The sequence below is a fragment of the Mobula birostris genome, chromosome 17 (assembly GCF_030028105.1).
Source record: "Mobula birostris isolate sMobBir1 chromosome 17, sMobBir1.hap1, whole genome shotgun sequence".
Lineage (NCBI taxonomy): Eukaryota > Metazoa > Chordata > Chondrichthyes > Myliobatiformes > Myliobatidae > Mobula > Mobula birostris.
Genome location: NC_092386.1, coordinates 5486547 through 5507975, shown reverse-complemented (window position 1 = coordinate 5507975; position 21429 = coordinate 5486547). Strand labels below are relative to the sequence as shown.

Below are 21429 nucleotides of genomic sequence, written 5' to 3'. Positions count from 1 at the left end.
GCAGTGTGGAGGATCAGAGGGATCTTGGGGTCCAAGTCCATAGGATGCTCAAAGCAGCTGCGCAGGTTGACTCTGTGGTTAAGAAGGCGTACGGTGTATTGGCCTTCATCAATCATGGAATTGAATTTAGGAGCTGAGAGGTAATGTTGCAGCTATATAGGACCCTGGTCAGACCCCACCTGGAGTACTGTGCTCAGTTCTGGTCGCCTCACTACAGGAAGGATGTGGAAGCCATAGAAAGGGTGCAGAGGAGATTTAGATTTACAAGGATGTTGCCTGGATTGGGGAGCATGCCTTATGAGAATAGGTTGAGTGAACTCGGCCTTTTCTCCTTGGAGCGACGGTGAAAGAGGGGTGACAGGATAGAGGTGTATAAGATAATGAGAGGCATTGATTATGTGGATAGTCAGAGGCTTTTTCCCAGGGCTGAAATGGTTACCACAAGTGGACACAGGTTTAAGGTGCTGGGGAGTAGGTACAGAGGAGATGTCAGGGGTAAGCTTTTTACGCAGTGAGTGGTGAGTTTGTGGAATGGGCTGCCAGGAATGGTAGTGGAGGCGGATACAATAGGGTCTTTTAAGAGACTTTTGGATAGGTACAGGGAGCTTAGAAAAATAGAGGGCTATAGGTAAGCCTAGTAATTTCTAAGGTAGGGACATGTTCGGCACAACTTTGTGGGCCGAAGGGCCTGTATTGTGCTGTAGGTTTTCTGTGTCTCTGTGTTACCAGGTGCAGCAGGGATCTTCACAGCTTTGTTTTTCAACATACCTTTGCTCATTGCGGCCAAAAGTTCTATTCAAAAGGTTCAAAGGAACATTTAAACAAGCCTGATGCACTTTGGAAACAAGTCCTGTGGACTGATGAAGTTAAGTACAACTTTTTGGCCGCAATGAGCAAAGGTAAGTTTGGAGAAAAAAGGGTGCAGAATTTCATGAAAAGAACACCTCTCCAACTGTTAAGCACGGGGTGGATCAGCCATGCTTTGGGCTTGTGTTGCAGCCAGTGGCACGGGGAACATTTACTGGTAGAGGGAAGGATGAATTCAATTAAATACCAGCAAATCTGGAAGCAAACATCACACCGTCTGTAAAAAAGCCGAAGATAAAGAGGATGGCTTCTACAACAGGATAATGATCCTAAACACACCTCAAAATCCACAATGGACTACCTCAAGAGGTGCAAGCTGAAGGTTTTGCCATGGTCCTCACAGTCCCCTGACCTAAACATCATCGAGAATCTGTGGATAGACCTCAAAAGAGCAGTGTATGCAAGACGGCCCAAGAATCTCACAGAACTAGAAGCCTTTTGCAAGGAAGAATGGGCGAAAATCCCCCAAACAAGAATTGAAATCCCCAAGCTGGCTACAAAAAGCATTCACAAGCTGTGATACTTGCCAATGGGGGTGTTACTAAGTACTGCCATGCAGGGTGCCCAAACTTTTGCATCAGGCCCATTTCCTTTTTTGTTATTTTGAAACTGTAAAAGATGGAAATAAAGAAGTTTTCTTGCTTAAAATATTAAAGAAATGGGTCATCTTTAACTTTATGCCTTTTGGAAATCAGTTCATCTTTTACTCGCTTAGCTATTCACAGTAACAGAAATTTTGACCGGGGGTGCCCAAACTTTTATATGCCACTGTCTATATACTTGCTGTAATTCATTTATTTATTTTTTTCTCTACATTTATCATGTATTGCATTGTACTGCTGCTGCTAAGTTAACAAATTTCACGATATATGTTGATATTAAAGCTGATTCTGATTCTCATCAAACTCCTAATGAAATGCAGGCGCTGTCCTACCATCTTTGTAATTGCATCAATATGTTGGGCCCAGGATAGATCTTCAGAGATTGCCATACATTGTAATGAAGAGCTGTAACATATCTATTGGAATCACGACAGTGAACAGCTGACATTTGTAATAAAATGGGGGGCACTCATTAATGAAGATTCAGATCAAAGCGATGAAAGGCAGACTAAATTGCTGTAAGCCAGGTCCGTGGGTAACATAGAGATGGTGAACAATTGGCGTATGAATTGTGAATAGATGCAAGATGTGTCTGTTGCCAAGGACTGCATTCAGTGGTAATCAGACAAGTTATTACTGTATGATCAGGGATCAGAGACACAATACACTTGAGAATTTGGCTGTGCAGTACAATTATATCAGTGAAATCTATTGGGCTTTTATGTATCAAACGTATGCACACGTTAATGACCCACAACTGTGCCATAAATGCTGATTCAGCCAGCTCCTTCATGGCCACAACCCACCGCACCAGCGAGGACATCACCAAGTGGTGGAGCCTCAAGGAGCTGACACCAATTACTACTGACACTCACCACCCAGGACATACCATCTTCTCATTGCTACCATCGAGGGTTAGGTGTAGGAGCTTGAAGACCTACACCCAATGTTTGAAGACCAATCTCATGGGCACTATGGTAGCATAGCAGTGAGTGCAATGCTATTACAGCTCGGAGCGTCGGAATTCGGAGTTGAATTCCAATGCCATTTGTACATTTTCCTTGTAAACATGTGGTGACCTCTGGGTGTTATGGTTTCCTCCCACATTCCAAACACGTATGGATTAGTAAGTAAGTTGGCCGTTGTACATTGAGCTGTGATTAGGCCTGGGTGATACAGGTGGGTTGCTGGGTGCAGCTCATTGGGCAGAAGGGCCTGTTCTCAAATTAATAAATAAATAGATTTCCAAATGGTCCATGAGCACAAACCAATTAATCCTTTACTTGCACTGTTTACTTGTTTGTGCTTGATTGTAATTTTATGTCCTAGCAGTCTCCTGCTGCCACAAAGCAATAAATTTCACATGTATGACGGATAATAAATCTGATTTTGATAAATGGTCGTAGTCACATTTGATGGGCAGGTAATTATTAATTATTTATCTAATCTGTTAAAAAAAATCATGTATTCAGATTCCAGTTGAGGTTCTCATTTGAACTCCTTTGCATTGGTCTTGGCCTTCTCTTCTGCTGCAATGAGGCCACTCTCAGGGTGGAGAAGCAGCTCCTCATATTCCATCAAGGTAGCCTCCAACCTAATAGCAAGAACATTGATTTCTCCTGTCTGATTCTTTCTTCGCCTATCCTTGGTGGCCCTCCTTTTTCCCATTCTCTCATGATCCAAAATCCTCTCCTATCAGATTTCTTCCTCTCCAGCCCTTTGCCTTTCCACCCACCTGCCTTCACCTATCACCTTCCAGCTTGTCCTCCTTCTCCTCCCCCCACCTTTTAATTCTTGTATCTTTCCTCCTTTCCATCCCTGACAAAGGATCTTGGCCTGAAATGTTGACTGTGTATTCATTTCCATAGATGTTGCCTGACCTGCTGAATTCCTCCAGCATTTTATGTGTGTTACATGGGATTTCTAACATCTTCAGAATCTCTTGTATTTATCAAGTAAGGCTTGTTGCAACTTTTTGCATTTCCTACTCTGGTCTCCATGCAGCTAGACACCAGATGTGAAAATAAAACAGAAAGAATTCCCCTGTTTAAATGACATTGAATGGATAGGAAACGTTTAGAGTAGAGGTTCCCAAACATTTTTACACCATGGACCCCTACATTAACCAAGGGAGCTGTGGAGCCCAGGTTGGGAGCACTTGGTTTAGAAGGATATGGGTCAACTGCTGGCAAATGGCACGAGCTCAGGTAGACACTTTAGTACACAGAACATAAACACAACAGTCCCTTCATTGCTGTATGACACCAGGATTCCAGCAATAAACAAAATTAGCTCTTCAGTTTTATTTTTGTTGGCAATCATTTTTGAGAAACCAGTTGAACCAGTTTAATTGCAATTTTCGTGTTGGCCTATCCTGGTCTACTGCAATGATGACACAGTTCTTAAAATTTAGAGATACAGTACGGTAACAGATCCTTCCAGCCCAATGAGTTCATGTCACCCAGTTATACCCATGTGACCAATTAATCTACTAACCCATACATCTCAGGAATGCAGGAGGAAACCAGAACACCAAGAGGAACCCACACGGCCACGGGGAGAATGTACACACTCCTTACGGACAGTGGCGAGAATTGAACCCTGGTTGCTGGCACTGTAAAACGTTATGCTAATCACTACGTTACCAAGGTGACCTACTTCCAAAGGAGGTATGAGGGTGGTGGTAACAGAATTCAAGAATGACTACGTATTTAAAAAACAAATTTCCAGTGTACAGTATGTTTAATACATGGCTTTAAAACTGCAAGAAGGACCACATCCAGGGAATAAATTTTAGCTTTAAAGATTAGCTTTAGTATTTGTCATATAACGTTGAAACCTACAGTGGAATGCGTTGTTTGAGCAACCCCTCGGAGGATGTGCTGGGGACAGCCAGCCAGCATGAAATGCCATTTGTGGAGTGGTGTGCAGCTTAAGCAATTGCTAATAAAGTTTCAATTATCTGAGCCTTTTTAAAAGTGTTCTGATGAGTCATACTTTATGATCATTGCTGTAATGGAGCAATGCTGTAAACACTGTTAACATAACAATAAAGGCTAAAGCAAACAGAACACATTTTAACTTACATATATACAGAAAGGTGCCTAAAAAGGGCCAGTAATATCATAAAGGATCCCACCCACCCTGCTCATAGACTGTTTGTCCCACTCCCATCAGGGAGGAGGCTACGTAGCATCCACACCAGAACCACCAGACTCAAAAACAGTTACGTTCCCCAAGCAGAAGCTAACCAACCCCTCCACCCACTAACTCCACCGCTACTTTATTATTTCCTGTCAGTCACCTTATGTAAAGCCTAGTGTCACTTTATATATTTTATATTTATGTTTATATTTTTATATTTATTGTATTTTTGATTATTATTGTGTTATTTATCTTTTGTTTTTTTTTGTGCTGCATTAGATCTGGAGTAACAATTATTTCATTCTCCTTTACAGTTTTGCATACAGGAAATTAAACAGTCTTGATTATTGAATCAAGAATACAGCTGACTCCAAAGAAGGTGCTGAAACATACTTATGTTTAAAACACCGAATATGAAAATATGTATTTATGTATGGAGGGAACACAAACAAAAGTCTTCAATATATCTCAGTATTTGTGACCCAAATAGATTAATCTTATCAATGTTATCATTGAGTATGGAACAGTTGGAAGCAAACCGACGTCATGGAACAGACATATACTGTGGATCAGGTCTACCAGAACATGGTAATGAAACATGGCATTGGATTGACAACATGTACACTGATAGAGAGATGAGAGAGAACAAAGGCAGGGCAAAGGTTCATTGGACTGAAGCAAATTAAGCCTAGGGCTTCAGAAATACGATTTTTGAGTTCAAAAGCAAGCAAGTAACATGAATCCTCACTGAGCTCTAACCAGGTGCTAACAAAGAAACTAAAGTGGCCCAGTACTGATGCTCTTTACTTGCTGCTGCTATGAGGTAGAAGGTACAAGAGCATCAAGGCTCACACCACCAGATTCAAAAACAGTGGCTACCCCAAAACCATCAGGCTCTTGAACAAAGGAGATATCTACACTCACTTGCCCATCCATTGAGATGTTCCCACAACCAGTGATGTCACTTTAAGTTCTCTTTATCTTGTCATCTCATGTTCTCGTTATTTCTTGCTATTTATTTATGTTTGCATTTGCACAGTTTGTTGTCTTCTGCACTCTGGTTGATCTTTCATTGATCCTGTTATAGTTACTATCCTACAGGTTTGCTGAGTATGCCCATGGGAAAATGAATCTCAGGGTTGTATATGGTGATATATATGTCCTTTAATAATACGATTTACTTTGAACTTTGATCCTGTCACTTTAGAAATGATATGAAGATCCTTGAGCGATTTACAGGTATGGTTCCATTTTTTTTGGCATAAGGTTAGGTTCCTAAGTTTGTCATTTGCGGGGGGGGGGTGCGGGGAGTGTGAATAAGATCCCACTACCTACCAAATACTCGCAATAGTGTGCACCTCTATCTCGGACTATTGGTTGATAGATTTTTGATTGGTCAGGACATGAAGGGATATGGGGAAAAGGCAAGAGATTGGGGCTGAGAGGAAAATTGGATCAGCCATGATGAAAGGCAGAGAAGACCCAAATGCCCTAATTCTGCTCCTATATCTTATGGACAATCAAGTCCAGTTCCTGGCTTTCAAGTGGCCTAGCTACTAGGCCCGGCTGGACCATTTCTACTAACAGGTGAAGGGGCAAAGATGGATTAAAACCAGTCATTTTGGGCAGACAGGGCTCATCAGCTATAGTTGGTAGGTCATCTATGAGAAGAAAAACTCTGATCTCAAATCTCTGCTGCCTTGCTGTACTTTCAAGTACTCACTCATGGAGAAGGCTTTGTGAGTAGACCTAGAGGAAAAATCCAAAGCTGGAGTCCCTAAGGTAGTCGTTTGTTGAGTTCAACATAGACTGGCAACGCTGGTGCCAAACTGTATCGGTTTTTGCCATTCCTTTGGATTCATCAGCTGGGTGCAGTGGGGGAACCTGCTGTCCATATTGTACTGCCCTGGCTTGGGTACTGGATTGTGTAGACAGCTAGGATGCAACACCCATGGTGGACACAGACCAACAGAGCGCCTCAGGTCAGAAAGATGTTGCTCTTTTCAATGGGGTAAAGGAGATTGCTGAGGGATCTGACACAAACAACCAACAGTTTTAATGATTAGCTAAGGTTGACAAGAATAACCATCTTAATAGTTACTGGTACTTGGACCAACACTCCAGTGAGTACAGATTGAGTGGATTCTGCACTCATTGCAGTTTAGGAGAATGAGGAAAGAGAATTACAATTAGAATCAGGTTTAATATCATTGGCATATGTCGTGAAATTTGTTGTTTTGCAGCAGCGGTATATTGCAATGCATAATAATTTTAAAAACTACGTTACAATATAAAATATGTATGTATAATTAAATGAAGTAAATAGTGCAAAAAGAGAGCAAAAATTAGTGAGGTAGTGCTCATTGTCCATTCAGAACTCTGATGGTGGAGGGGAAGAAGCTGTTCCTGAACCACTGAGTGTGTGTCTTTAGGCTTGACAAGAAGCTCAGAGACCTCGGCCTTCACCCTGCCTTGTGTAGCTAGATCCTGGACTTCCTGTCAGATTGCTGACAGGTGGTAAGAGTGGGCTCCCTCACCTCTACCCCTCTGACCCTCAACACAGGTGTCCCTCAGGGCTGTGTCATAAGCCCCCTCCTTTACTCTCTGTATACCCATGACTGTGTCGCCACCCACAGCTCCAATCTGCTAATTAAATTTGCTGATGATACTACATTGATTGGCCTAATCACAAATAATAACGAGGCAGCCTACAGAGAGGAAGTCGGCACCCTGATACAGTGGTGTCAAGAAAACAACCTCTCCCTCAATGTCACAAAAACAAAGGAGCTGCTTGTGGACTACAGGAGGAATGGTGACAGGCTAACCCCTATTGACATCAATGGATCTGGGGTTGAGAGGGTGAACAGCTTTAAATTCATATGGAAACATAGAAAACCTACAGCACAACACAGGCCCTTCGGCCAACAAAGCTGTACCGAACATGTCCTTACCTTAGAAATTACCTAGGGTTACCCATAGCCCTCTATTTTTCTAACCTCCATGTACCTGTCCAGGAGTCTCTTAAAAGACGCTATCATATCTGCCACCACCGTGCCGGCTGCCCATTCCACGCGCTCACCACTCTCTGCAAAATAAACTTACTCCTGACATCTCCTCTGTACCTACTTCCAAGCACCATAAAATTACGCCCTCTCATGCTAGCCATTTCAGCCCTGGGAAAAAGCCTCTGACTATCCACACGATCAATGCCTCTCATTATCTTGTACACCTCTATCAGGTCACCTCTCATCCTCCGTCGCTCCAAGGAGAAAAGGCCGAGTTCACTTAACCTATTCTCATAAGGCATATTCCCCAATCCAGGCAACATCCTTGTAAATCTCCTCTGCACCCTTTCTATGGTTTCCACGTCCTTCCTGTAGAGAGGCAACCAGAATTCAGCACAGTACTCCAAATGGGGTCTGACCAGGGTCCTATATAACTGCAACTTACCTCTTGGCTCTTAAAATCAATCCCACAGTTGTGAAGGCCTTCTTAACCACAGCGTCAACCTGCGTAGCAACTTTGAGTGTCCTAAGCGATGTCCCCTTGGATCCCACGCCTCCTTACTTTCTCAATAAGCCTTGCATGGGGTACCTTATCAAATGCCTTGCTGAAATCCATATATACTACATCTACTGCTCTACCCTCATCAATGTGTTTAGTCACATCCTCAAAAGATTCAATCGGGCTTGTGAGGCATGACCTGCCTTTGACAAAGTCATGCTGACTATTCCTGATCATATTATGCTTCCCCAAATGTTCATAAATCCTGCCTCTCAGGATCTTTTCCATCAACTTGCCAACCAGTGAAGTAAGAGTCACTGGTCTATAATTTTCTGTGCTATCTCTACTCCCTTTCTTGAATAAGGGAACAACATTCGCAATCCTCCGATCCTCCAGAACCTCTCCCATCCCCATTGATGATGCAAAGATCATTGCCAGAGGCTCAGCAATCTCCTCCCTCACCTCCCACAGTAGCCTGGGGTACATCTCATCCGGTCCTGGTGGCTTATCCAACTTGATGCTTTACAAAAGCTCCAGCACATCCTTTTTCTTAATGTCTATTTGCTCAAGCTTTTCAATTCGCTGTAAGTTATCCCTACAATCGCCAAGAATCTTTTCCATAGTGAATACTGAAGCAAAGTATTCATTAAATACTTCTGCAATCTCCTCCAGTTCCATACACACTTTTCCATTGTGACACTTGATTGGTCTTATTCTCTTACATCTTATTCTCTTGCTCTTCACATACTTGTAGAATGCCTTGGGGTTTTCCTTAACCCTGCTCACCAAGACCTTCTCATGGCCCCTCCTGGCTCTCCTAATTTTATTCTTAAGCTCCTTCCTGCGAGTTTTATAATCTTCAAGATCTCTATCATTACCTAGTTTTTTGAGCCTTTTGTAAACTTTTCCTTTCTTTTTGACTAGATTTACAACAGCCTTTGTACACCACGGCACCTATATCCTACCATTTGTTCCTTGTCTCATTGGAATATACCTATGCAGAACTCCACACAATTATCCCTTGAACATTTGCCACATTTCTGCCGTACATTTCCCTGAGAACATCTGTTCCCAATTTATGCTTACAAGTTTCTGCCAGATAGCCTCATATTTCCCCTTACTCCAATTAAACACTTCCCTAACTTGTCTGTTGCTATCCCCCTCTAATGCTATGGTAAAGGAAATAGAATTGTGATCACTATCTCCAAAATGCTCTCCCACTGAGATCTGACACCTGACCTCAGCATACACATCACCGAGGATCTCACTTGGTCTGTACTTACCAGCTGCGTGGTGAGAAAAGCACAACAGCGACTCTTTCCCCTCAGACTGTTGAAGAATTTTGGTATGGGCCCCCAAATCCTAAGAACTTTCTACAGAGATATAATTAAGAGTAGCCTGAGTAGCCTGCTATGGGAAATGTACTTCCCTAAATCGCAGGACTCTGTGAAGAGTGGTGCGGACAGCCCAACACATCTGTAGATGTGAATTTCCCACTATTCAGGACATTTACAAAGACAGGTGTGTAAAAAAAGCCCGAGGGATCATTGGGGACCCGAGTCATCCCAACCACAAGTTCCTGCTGCTACCATCTGGGAAACGGTACCGCAGCATAAAAGCCAGGACCAACAGCCTCTGGGACAGCTTCTTCCATCAGGCCATCAGACTAATTAATTTACGCTGATACAACTGTATTTCTATGTTATATTAACTGTCCTGTTGTACATACTATTTTACAAATTACTATAAATTGCAGATTGCACATTTAGATGAAGACATAACGTAAGGATTGTTACTCATGTATGTGAAGGATGTAAGTCATAAAGTCAATTCAATTCAATTCATTGAAATCTACTGAATATTGAAAACCCTGGATAGAATGGATGGGGAGAGGATTAGGATCAGAGGGCACGGCCTCAGAATAGAAGGACGTCCTTTTGGAACAGAGATGAGGAGAAGTTTCTTTAGTTGGGGGCTGGGATGGGGAGGTGAATCAGTGGAATTCATTGCCACAGATAGCTATGGAGGCCGTGTCATTGGCATATTTAAACCAGAGGTTGATAGGTTCTTGAGTAGTAATGGTGTCAAAGGTTACGGGGAGAAGACAGGAGAATGGGGTTGAGAGCGAAAATTAATCAGCCATGATTGAATAGCACACTAGACTCGACAGGCTGAATAGCTAAATTTTGCTCCTATATGTTCTGGTGTTGTAGTCTACTGGAGAGAAATTTCGTGCTTCGGCAGGGCCCTGTCATACAGCAGTTGTCAAGGAGCTGAAACTTTCTGCGTAGGAAAATTGTGGAAATGAAGATAGTTGATTTTTTCAGAAGGAAATGGGACAGGGTGTGAGAGAAAAAAATGCAAAATAGACATGGAAGAGGAATTAAATATTCTAGACCATTCTACAACTAGGAAGGATTCCACAGTTTTTATAGCTTCATCACACCCAGTAAGGTGTACAAGGTGTATGCATGTCCAGGGAGGGGTAGCGCCTTTGGTGAAGGGGCTTGTTGCATCCATTCTGGGGCAGCTTGCTCATGTTTGGTCCCAACCAGACACTCAGCTCTCACCTGTGGCTCCAAGTAGCTGTTTGCATGTGACAGCAGCCACACTCCGGTACATTGTTTTGACAGGTATGTTAAACCAGGTGCGACTAGCCAGTGGCCTCACAGCCCAGTGAGATAGGGACATGCCTGTTCTAGCATGTGAATTCAGGTCCCGTGGCCTTGAAAAGAGTGAAGGGCACGACGAGGCACAGAAGACGCACTGCAACCATGGAAGACCCCGGATGTGACATTTTCTTGTACCACTGGACTCAGACCCCTGAGGCTGAGAAGTGGAACTACCCCAGTGAAATGTCTTTTCCACTTAAAACTCTCCCACACAGGTTCCATCTTCTTCGGACATGCTAGACAACCATCTTACCACACATAGTAAGTTGAGCCTCCCTGTGGAGATCTATTCTATCCGTCCACACAATAAACACAACTTCAACGACACACACATGCAGAATCTTACCTGCTCTCTGACACCATGTAACCTGAGGCTCCTGTGCTGGTTGGCACAGGTCTGTCACTGTATAACTCTGGGACACACTACTAGTGAGCTCTGTTCTGTCACTGCACTTGGTACTGAGATTTGGGATGTCACCAGTGACTCCCACAAATTCCTACAGATGTACCATAGAGCAGCAGTCCCCAACTGGCTGTATCAACATCTGGTACAGAGGGCCCACTGCACAGAATTGGAAAAAGCTGCAGAATGGTGCAAACCACTCCTTCATTGACATTTGACTCACCAACATGAAGGACATCTTCAAAACATGATGCCTCAGAACGGTGGCATCCATCATTAAGGACCCCCATCACCCAGGACATGCCCTCTTCTCATTGCTACGTCAGGGAGGAGGTACAGAAGCCTGAAGACACACACTCAGCAAGTCAGGAACAGCTTCTTCTCCCTGACATCAGATTTCTCAATGGATAGTGAACCCATGAAAACTACCTCATTATTTTTTTGCTTTCCTTTTGCACTAATTTAAGTTTTAATGTATATTTCTTACTGTAACATTTTTATTATTATTGTGTATTGCAATGTACTGCTGCCGCAAACAAATAAATTTCATGAATTATGCCCGAGATATTAAAGCTGATTCTGGCTCTGCATCTCTGAGGGAGCAGACTGGCAAGTAGACCTTGCAGTGTGTTTCACTGGGTTACAGTGTCCGTAGTCAACTGGGTCCAAGTGCATACAGGAACAGAAACCATTCGGTACTGGTGGGCACACATCTGCCTTTAAATATTAACACTGCAAAGTATTGGTTGCGTTACATGTGACTAGCATGATCGTATCACAGTTTGGTGCAATGCAGTTCAGGGTTTAACCCCTGCATCCTTTGACAGGAGTTTGTACGTCCTCCCCGTGTATGTGTGGGTTTCCTCCGGGTGCTCTGGTTTCCTCCCACGTTCCAAAGATGTACTGGTTAGTAGGTTAACAGCTGATTGTAAATTGTCCTATGATTAAGATTAGGCTGGGGTAAATTGGGGAGTTGGGTTTGGGTTAGGGTTAGGGTTAGGGTAGGTACTGTTGGCGACAGGTCTGCACTGTATAACACAAGGGTGCAGTACAGGTGGGGATGGGTCTGTCACCATGTAACACTGGGGTATGGTACCGGTGGGGACGGGTCTGTCACTGTGTAACACCGGGATACAGTACCAGTGGGGACAGGTCTGTCACTGTGTAACACTGGGGTACAGTACCGGTGGGGACGGGTCTGTCACTGTGTAACACTGGGGTACAGTACTGGTGGGGACGGGATGACTCTGTATTTCACTGGGGTACAGTACCGGTGGGGACGGGTCTGTCACTGTGTAACACCGGGGTACTGTACCAGTGGGGACGGGTCTGTCACTGTGTAACACTGGGGTACAGTACCGGTGGGGTCGGGTCTGTCACTGTGTAACACCGGGGTACAGTACCGGTGGGGACGGGTCTGTCACTGTGTAACACAGGGGTACAGTACCGGTGGGGACAGGATGACTCTGTATTTCACTGAGGTTCAGTACCAGGGGGACGGGTCTGTCACTGTGTAACACTGGGGTACAGTACCGCTGGGGACGGGTCTGTCACTGTGTAACACTGAGGTACAGTACCGGTGGGGACAGGATGACTCTGTATTTCACTGGGGTACAGTACCGGTGGGGACGGGTCTGTCACTGTGTGACACTGGGGTACAGTACCGGTGGGGACGGGTCTGTCACTGTGTAACACTGGGGTACAGTACTGGTGGGGACGGGATGACTCTGTATTTCACTGGGGTACAGTACCGGTGGGGACGGGTCTGTCACTGTGTAACACCGGGGTACAGTACCGGTGGGGACGGGTCTGTCACTGTGTAACACAGGGGTACAGTACCGGTGGGGACAGGATGACTCTGTATTTCACTGAGGTTCAGTACCAGGGGGACGGGTCTGTCACTGTGTAACACTGGGGTACAGTACCGGTGGGGACGGGTCTGTCACTGTGTAACACCGGGGTACAGTACCGGTGAGGACGGGTCTGTCACTGTGTAACACTGGGGTGTAGTACCGGTGGGGACGGGTCTGTCACTGTGTAACACCGGGATTCAGTACCGGTGGGGACGGGTCTGTCACTGTGTAACATCGGGTATGGTACCGGTGGGGACGGGTCTGTCACTGTGTAACATCGGGTACGGTACCGGTGGGGACGGGTCTGTCACTGTGTAACACTGAGGTTCAGTACCAGGGGCACGGGCCTGTCACTGTGTAACACCGGGGTACAGTACCGGTGGGGACGGGTCTGTCACTGTGTAACACTGGGGTACAGTACCGGTGGGGACGGGTCTGTCACTGTGTGACACTGGGGTACAGTATCGATGGGGACAGGATGACTCTGTATTTCACTGGGGTACAGTACCGGTGGGGACGGGTCTGTCACTGTGTAACACCGGGGTACAGTACCGGTGGGGACGGGTCTGTCACTGTGTACCACCGGGGTACAGTACCGGTGGGGACGGGCCTGTCACTGTGTGACACCGGGGTACAGTACCGGTGGGGACGGGCCTGTCACTGTGTACCACCGGAGTACAGTACCGGTGGGGACGGGCCTGTCACTGTGTGACACCGGGGTACAGTACCGGTGGGGACAGGTTGGCTCTGTATTTCACTGGGGTACAGTACCGGTGGGGACGGATCTGTCACTGTGTAACACCGGGGTACAGTACCGGTGGGGACGGGTCTGTCACTGTGTAACACTGGGGTACAGTACCGGTGGGGACAGGTTGACTCTGTATTTCACTGGGGTACAGTACCGGTGGGGACGGATCTGTCACTGTGTAACACCAGGGTACAGTACCGGTGGGGACGGGTCTGTCACTGTGTGACACCGGGGTACAGTACCGGTGGGGACTGGTCTGTCACTGTGTAACACTGGGGTACAGTACCGGTGGGGACAGGTTGACTCTGTATTTCACTGGGGTACAGTACCGGTGGGGACGGATCTGTCACTGTGTAACACCGGGGTACAGTACCGCTGGGGACAGGTCTGTCACTGTGTAACACTGGGGTACAGTACCGCTGGGGACGGGTCTGTCACTGTGTAACACTGGGGTACAGTACCGGTGGGGACGGGTCTGTCACAGTGGTACAGTACCGCTGGGGACGGGTCTGTCACTGTGTGACACCGGGGTACAGTACCGGTGGGGACTGGTCTGTCACTGTGTAACACTGGGGTACAGTACTGGTGGGGACAGGTTGACTCTGTATTTCACTGGGGTACAGTACCGCTGGGGACGGGTCTGTCACTATGTAACACCGGGGTACAGTACCGGTGGGGACGGGTCTGTCACTGTGTGACACCGGGGTACAGTACCGGTGGGGACTGGTCTGTCACTGTGTAACACTGGGGTACAGTACCGGTGGGGACAGGTTGACTCTGTATTTCACTGGGGTACAGTACCGGTGGGGACGGGTCTGTCACTGTGTAACACTGGGGTACAGTACCGCTGGGGACGGGTCTGTCACTGTGTGACACTGAGGTACAGTACCGGTGGGGACAGGTTGACTCTGTATTTCACTGGGGTACTGTACCGGTGGGGACGGGTCTGTCACTGTGTAACACTGGGGTACAGTACCGCTGGGGACGGGCCTGTCACTGTGTGACACTGGGGTACAGTACCGGTGGGGACAGGTTGACTCTGTATTTCACAGTGGTACAGTACTAGTGGGGACAGGTCTGTCACTGTATAACACTGGGGTACAGTACCGGTGGGGACAGGTCTGTCACTGTATAACACTGGGGTACAGTACCGGTGGGGACAGGTCTGTCACTGTGTAACACTGGGGTACAGTACCGGTGGGGACAGGTCTGTCACTGTGTGACACCTGGGTACAGTACCGGTGGGGACGGGCCTGTCACTGTGTAACACTGGGGTATAGTACCGGTGGGGACAGGTTGGCTCTGTATTTCACTGGGGTACACAGACTCCCTCTACTAAATGCAAGTTCAAAGAGCTGATTTATGCGCGGGTTTTAAAAGCTGTGTTTTGGACGATTTGTGCTCTCCCCAGTGGAAGTCATTAGTGCACTGGTTTGAGTTGCACATTGGGTTGATCGAAGCTGTTCTGTCAGATCGCCTGCACTGTCTCGACACTCTTACCCGTTCCAGTGAGAAGGTAGTCGTGTTTGAAGAATCGGCGCTCCTGAGTATAAACCCGCGTGTGGTTGGAGGTCGAACCAGCGTGTCCTTCGGTCCAGCGAACGAAGGCATGGCCCTTGGCGTGGATTTTCAGAAGTTTAACCGCGATCTGCTCCGTAAGCTCCACCACAATCCGTCCGGAGACCAGCTCCCCGCAGGAGTAGGTGGGGCGGTCGTAGAGGATCGCGAAGGTCTTCACTTTGCCCATGGCTGCGGTGCGGGGACCGTGCTGGGACCTTCCGAGCAGCCGAACACCGATTCGGGATGATGTCTGACTCTGGGCTGGGAGCCGGCAATGGGCTCCACCCCGCTGAAGGATTCTTGGTAAACTGACAGGATAATTGTTTGTACTTCGATCCGGTTCGGTCCGAGGAACCGGAGTTTTACAGAGGATTATCAATTTCTAAACTGTGTGCAAATTGCAGAAAACAGGGTGCGTTTGCCCCTTCCCACTAATCTCCCTCCTGGCACTGACCTCTGCAGGCGGAGGAAGGGCTGTAGTTCCTCCCTCACCTGCGAGCAAGGCAAAACTTCACCTGCGAATCTCTTGCTGACGTCTACTGTATCTCGTTCTCCTGGTGCAGATCTCTCTACATTGGCGAGACCCCACGTAATTTTAGTCGAGCAATTTACCTTCATCCGCAAAAAGTGTTAATTTCCCGGTGACCCAATCCCCTTTCGCATTCCGACCTGCCAGTCCATGGCCTCATCTTCTGCCACGATGAGGCCACCCTCAGGCTGGAGAAGCACTACCTCATATTCCGAATGGGTAGCCGCCAACCCGATGGCAATAGACAATAGACAATAGGTGCAGGAGTAGGCCATTCGGCCCTTCGAGCCAGCACCGCCATTCACTGTAATCATGACTGATCATCCACAATCAGTACCATGTTCCTGCCTTCTCCCCATATTCCTTGACTCCGCATGAACATTGGTTTCTCCTCCCGCTTTTTTTCTCCCTCCCCCTTCCCTCTTCTTCTAATCCTCACTCTAGTCTCTTACCTCTTCTCCTCACCTGCCAGCACCTCCCCCTGGTGCCTCTCTACCTTTCTCCTATGGTCCACTCCCCTCCTATCAGATGCCTTCTTCTCCAGCCCTTTGCCTTTCCCACCTACGTCTCCCAGCTTCTTACTTCATCTCCCTCTCTCTTTCACTAATTTTTCCAGCTGATCAAGATTATGCGTGGGTGTCACAGGTGACCTTAAACAAGGGAAAACATACATTTGATAAACAACTTGACATCCCCACCTGTTCAATTTAAACCTGACCTGGAGAGGAAGAAGATCCCATAAGGTACGTGGCTAGAAGGCGATAGGTGAAGCCAGGTGGGTGGGAAAGGGGAGACGGCTGGAGAAGAAGGAATCTGATGGGGAGGAGTATGGAGCGTGGGAGAAGGGGAAGGAGGAGCAGACCCAGGGGCAGGTGACAGGCAGCTGAGAAGAAGAGGTAAGAGGCCGAATTAATGGTTTGAAAAGGTGACTGAGGTATTGTACAAGTAAGTTTCAATGGATGTTATGTCTAGTCTTTTCACCAAACAAAACAACATTCCTGCAGACCAAGATGCACGACATAGTACATGTAACTCACATAGGGTACATAATACATAAAGTAATATTACCACAATTAAATTAACAAATAATTGGGTTCGTATAGGATATAACTTAAAAGTGAGCCGGGGTTCCCAACCTGAGATCCACAGACCCCTCAGCTAATGGTCGGAGTCCATGGCATAGAAAACGTTGGGAACCTTTGAAGTAAACAGTATAACACCACTGGTGTTTTATACATGATGGGAAACAGTTTCTTCACTGTATGACAACCGAACTCCCTGCCACCACACAGGCCTCACCATGTACAAATCGTTGGTAGCAATATACTGTTTTTAACTTGTACAAATAGAGGTATGTTCTACCCAGGACTCATAATCCTCTTCTCCATCGGGGATGGGGGTTTTCCCTGAGAAAATTCTTAACTTCTGTCGCGGACCCACCGCCCGGTTCACCAAAGAGTTAATGGCTGAGGCCAACTCAGAGCCCTCCCCCTTCCGTGGGGAATGAGAACTAATTACATTCTCCAAATCTGAGCACACCCTTCCTTCATCCCTCAAAAACGATTGGACCCACTCTCTAAAATCCCCGCCCCTAGCTTCGGGCAACTCCTCTGGTGTCTCTTCAAACCCTTCCTCCGTGACAGCGTGCACGTCCCATGGCCCCGCCTTACCGAGGTCACCGATACACGGCGGCAGTCTCAATTCCTTGACGTCAGCACCCATCTGTACCAGCACAAAGGCTGAGTCCCCCGTTTTACCAACCTTTCTGCTTACAATCTCAACCTTACCGATAGCTCTGACCGTACTCAGACATCGAATTAACACATCATCCGGGGTACGTATATCCACCCCACTTAATACATAGGCATGAGTAACCGGGACATCCTCGATCTCACACCAAAGTTCAATCTTATCCGCGTCCATCCCTTTTAATTCAACACGGGCGACTTACTGCTTATCCTGACAGAATTCAAATCCTGGACGAGCCCTCAAATGTAACGATCTTTGCCCCACTGACCGCCATTGCCTAGGGCCATAGCTGTCGACCCCGCCAAACGGTGCAATAGCTTTGGTGTGGATATGGTGTGAGTCGCCCAATGATCAGCCACGACACAAATATGAAACAATATACAAAGTACGAGTAAAGAATTATACCTTATAGCAAGTTTGTAGTGATGGGTTAGTAGAAACAACTACAAGAAAAGGCACCACATAAGTAACTTATCAGTCTTGTGCACATAATATTTTAATACGCTGGAGCTCACGCCTCCGATTCCATCCACAACGTCCTTCTGAGACTCCTGCCACCCTCCGAACCTCCGAGGTCCGGTGTCCACCGCCCTGGAACCGCTGTCCATTCCTCACACGTCCGTCCTCTCTGCTGGCCTCCCAAAAAAGCCCCCGCTCCTCAACTCAGCACACATATACAAGATAACAGAACATGACTTCCATTGACTAACAAATGAATACAATTTCCATTATCACACTGTATAACCCAAACATTGCAGTTACAGAGAACCCCTTGCTCAGCAGTTAACATTATGAGAAGCCATTTTAATATAACACTTCGGAGAAGCCATTTTGGTAATAAGCGATCAACAGTTAACAGTCCATCTAGTATACTGAGAGCCCTACATATATGAACCTTATTATTTGTTAATTTATTTGTGGCAACTTTACTTTATGTGTTACATGCGTGAGTTATATGTACTGTGTTGTACACCTTGGTGTGGAGGAACTTGTTTCGTTTGATGGTATACATGTGTATGGTTGAGCGACAAGAACTTGATTACTCACATAGGTATCTATTGTACAGGAGTGAGATACAGTAGATCACAGCTGCAACTTTGCACTCAACGTCAGTAAGAGCAAGGAATTGACTGTAGACTTCAGGAAGGGGAAGTTGGGAAACACACATCAGTTCTCCTTGGGAGATCAGCTGCAAAAAGGGTGGGTGAGTAGTTTTGAGTTTCTGGGTGACAATGTCTCTGAAGATCTATCCTGGGCCTGAGATACTGTTGCAGTTACAAAGAAGGCACAACAGCAGCTATATTTCATGAGGAGTTTGAGGAGACTTGGTATGTTACCAAAGGCAAATGCTAATTTCTACAGATGTACAATAGAGAGCATTCTGACTGGTTGCATCACTGTCTGGTATGGAGGGGCCATTGCACAGGACTCAATAAAGCTGCAGAAAGTTGTAAATTTAGTCAGTTCCATCATGGGTACCAGCCTCCCCTTCATCCAGCACATCTATAAGGAGCTATACCTCAACAAGGTGGCATCATCATTATGGATCCCCATCACACAGGACATGCCTTGCTTGCTCTCATTACTACCATCAAGTGTGACTGGGTCCTGAATGACCCCTATTAACTGTGCTTTTGAAAAGAGAGAGAGAGAGTTATTTAACATCGACATGTTGTTTTGAAAGAGAGAGAGAGAGCGAGAGAGAGAGAGAGAGATGAAAACTAACTGTTGGACTGTCCTTTAAGGTACTGGTTAACTTTTGGATTTCTGCTGAGTTGGAGGGAGAGATGGCACCGAGCAGCGCAGAAGTTGCTATGGTGACCGAAGACAGGTTGTTGATACTCCTCAAGGACAGTTCACCTGCTTGTGCATTTCTTCACAGAGAGAAGAAGGAGGAGTTATTTGAATGACAGTTGATGCTCAGCACGGGAAGATAAAATAGAAGGGCAGATGATAGACATCAGACACATGTTCTGGACACTGAATGAGCACTGTTGTGCCCGCAGGAAAAGTGGGTTTTGGAGGATCAATCAGGCGGATCGATCCATCGCTCTTGCAGTGGAAAGAGGAAAGGGGTTGACTGGTGGGGAGTTGTCCATGTGTCCACCCTTGCCTGGGGGATAGCTCCACCACAGAAAACCGGTCCCCTTTGTTAAAGTCACAGTCGGTGACTCTTAAAGGATTTCGAAGGATGACGAGGAGATGGACGGCGTCAGCTCACTTGAAGACTCAAATCTCTCCCTCCCTCTCTCTCCATCACTACTCAACTCAATACCATGAACTGAACTGAACTGAACTTTACTCATCATCATAAAACTGTATCTTTTTACCCCTAGGCTTAAAGAAGCTTAGTTTTTCATACATATATTTCCACACTTACTGATATACTTACTTATATATATAAAATCATTGCTATCTTGTTTGATTTATCTACATTTATATTACTCTATTGCACAGTTACTAATAAATATTATTAGTTAATAGCAATACTGGACTCCAAAGTGTTTTCTATCTCTGCTGGTTCTTTATTCCCGTCACAGGGTTCGTGACACAAGGAAGAGGTACAGGAGCCTGAAGACACGCACTCACTGTTTCAGGAACAGCTTCTTCCCCTATGCCATCAAATTTCTGAATGGACAATGAACCCAAGAACAGTACTTTACTATTTTCAATTCCCTTTTTGCATGACTTATTTAATTTAAAATTTATATATATATAATATACCTCTTTGTAATCTATAGTTTTTTTATTATTATGCATTGCAATGTACTGCTGTCGCAAAACAACAATTGTCATGACAAATGCCGGTGATATTAAAGCTGATTCTGATTTATAGTCGATAAGAGCTTTCCCAAGAGCTCAGTACAGAACTTACTGGGGCATGACCACGATTATGGGAACTGTCACTGAGTCAAAGGAGCAAACAACTTTCTTTAATGATTTCAAGACTCCATGATTGTGTGCGCCTTCTCTTATTTGGATGTGCAAAGTGTTTGTAAAACCCTTGATATTCTGTATTTTGAATGGGATTTTTATTTGACACTGGTCTACCGTTTTGGATGGCAGGGTGGAGACATGTCTCTGCCAAAGGAGGTGTAAGGCGCTCCTTCCCTCCGCTAGCCTGCAGGCACCATTGGGCAAGGTGCAGCGCCTGCTTAGCCCCTGCCGGGCAGGGTCATATGAAGCCATGGGAGCAGGTGGTGGATGGTCGTATGAGCAGCTGGTGCATATCACAAGCCCTGGTTATACAAACACTGACACCAGGCAGACAGTCTCTGAAGAGTATTGATAATGGCTCGGGTCACTTGTCATGTAAAGACACTGCCCAGAAGAAGGCAATGGCAAATCACTTCTGTAGAAACATTTCCCAAGACTAATCATGGTCATAGATGATAATCACTCATGTCATACAACATGGCACATAATGACGATGATGACGATAATGGTCTAGCGCTCCCTCGTGTGGCCAAATGGGTGTACTACTCTTGGTAATTGAAAACTGACTGCACATCCATCGCAAGATCACAAGACAAAGGAGCAGAAGTAGGCTATTCGGCCCATCGAGTCTGCTCCGCAGCTCCCTCATGAGCTAAACTATTCACCAATCTAGTTCCAATTTCTGGCTTTTTTCCCCATATCCCTTGATGCCCTGACTAATTAGATACCTGTCAATCTCCTCCTTAAACACCCTCAATGATCGGGCCTCCACAGCCATATGTGGCAACGAATTCCACAAATCCACGACCCTCTGGCTAAAAAAATTTCTCCTCATCTCTGTTTTAACTGGGTACCCTCTAA

General features: G+C 46.0%; 1 long non-coding RNA gene across 2 annotated transcripts in view; it reads left to right on the top strand.

Moving 5' to 3' along the window:
* The window catches only part of LOC140211483 (uncharacterized), a 28035-nt gene extending 7955 nt beyond the window's left edge, over nucleotides 1–20080 (top strand). Inside the window, exons 2-4 of one of the 2 annotated variants that reach the window (XR_011889480.1) lie at nucleotides 4928–4992; nucleotides 16499–16625; nucleotides 19377–20080. This is a non-coding gene — a long non-coding RNA (uncharacterized lncRNA). Of the gene's footprint in view, nucleotides 1–4927; nucleotides 5202–16498; nucleotides 16626–19376 lie in introns of both variants that reach the window. The other variant, XR_011889479.1, reaches the window with a different exon arrangement.
* Nucleotides 20081–21429: the final 1349 nt, after the last annotated feature.